We start from the raw sequence: 1,964 nt of genomic DNA on the forward strand, positions 1-1,964 counted from the left end.
ACCTCTGCTGCACTGAGGTACCACTGCATATCCGTACCATAACGGATAGGGGATGTGTTTTTCCTTGCTAGGCACTAACACACACTAAATAAAAAAAGAAATCAAAGCAGGGAAAGGGCTGTAAGCTGGTACCGACCTTCCTCCCTCCCCAAACTCACGGGATGTCAGCGAACATCACCAGAGGCTGCAGCTGCCCCTGAATGGGAATGGTCCAAAGGACTCTTCCCATGTAATGCTGTTAATAAGTACAGTAACATAATGAAACTTTACATTTCCTTTCATGTTTATTAACTTACAGTGTAACACCAGCCCACAGAAACAGGTAAAACTTCACTTTTTTCACTTGAGGACCGCAGCATTCCAAGTGCTTTACCAAGAGGCCGCGTGTGTTGTAACGCACGGACGCCCCGGCAGACCTAACCGCCCCTTTTCTTACATCTGTCCTTATTTTGCAATCTCACAGTTACTTCCTCGTAACATTTTTGCTTTGTATTAAATTCACAATTTCAAAACCTCCGAGTAGCCCTGCAGCACAGGGGAAAAACAACTCCCTTCTTGCTACTGAGTAAAAAGAAATAATGAATTAAAATAATAACGGGTTAGGGTCTGCCAGGAGATATATAGCCCCAAGCAAGAGCGGGCGTTCTAGCGACTGATCTCAGACCCAGTGTGTGGTGCAGATGTCAGCTGACTTGCAAGTGGCTGTGACATTGCAAATATAATATAAATCAAAGTACACAGGAATAATTTGTGGGCTTTTGCAAAATTCAGACTAGAGATTTAATCAAGAAAAAGTGCTGGCTTCTCAAAAGCGGAGTCTGAGCAACAGCGCCAAAGAACAAAGCCCTTTTCCCTCTGAACCCAGGAGAAAGGGCCCAAGGAAAGAGGAATCGTAAATGTACCACTTCCCACAAAGACCGATCACAACCAGCAATTGTTTGATTCACGCGTTCCCTTAGGAACTAGAAAGGCATTAATCTCCCTGCTGCTTCCGTGCTCTGCACGCACAGAAAAGGGGTGAGCGGCAGCAATTCTCCTGCAGTCAGGAACTCTGCGACTGAAACTCGCAGGGCCGCTGCAGGCAGCGCTGCTCGCTCCTGCCGTTGCTGGAGTTAAGCCTCTTACAGCCCAGCAAGGTGGCACTCGGCCCCGCGGGGCAGCCGGCGAGTACACCGCAGCCACTCCAGCTCCGAGAGACAGGAATCACGCTTTCTTCCTAAGGTTTGGCAAGTACGCAGACCAGCCTCAGCTCTTTCATGTTAACAGAATCACAGAAACGGGCAATTATCAGATCTACTACCTTCTTTATGAAGAATAATATTATCACATTCCCCATAAAAGAATCCCGAGGTTTTTGAAAGCTTATGATGAGCTAGAGCATGTGCAGTACAGAGGTGGAATGCTGAACGTTTTACACCAAGTGCTAAGACTTACGTACAACTTGGCTTTAACAGAGTAACTAGTTACCCAAAAGCAAGTGAAGGTGACACACAGCTGCACACAACTGAGGCATGAAAAATGACAATAGGTTCTTCCATATATTTTTTTTTTAATGGTCTTACACAAAAATGTTACTTACTGAAAGTGAAAAACGGCAAAAAGACAAGCTCCACACTGGAGCACTGGAACATTTTAGGATTATTAAGGTGAGAGAAGGGGATTACCTCTTTATTGAGAGGGAAGGAAACTTTATGATGACAAAGCATCACAGCTCTCTGCTTTTTATATACTTGAATCGAGAAACAAAGCTAGTATTTCCTTGTGTATTCTTTCTACACATTTGAAACTGTCATTCTTTGCACCAAAACCCACACATCTTAAAAATAACAGCCACCAAACTCGGACAAACAGCCCAATAGGCAGCAGGCCTGCTGACGGACTGCAGGACATAACCTGGCCGTGTACTGGATTGACTGCTGGGTTTGGGTTTTTTTCCCAAATGGAAAACACAGTGCAAAGTCATC

Source organism: Charadrius vociferus, unplaced genomic scaffold (assembly GCF_000708025.1).
Source record: "Charadrius vociferus isolate BGI_N301 unplaced genomic scaffold, ASM70802v2 scaffold793, whole genome shotgun sequence".
Taxonomy (NCBI): Eukaryota; Metazoa; Chordata; class Aves; order Charadriiformes; family Charadriidae; genus Charadrius; species Charadrius vociferus.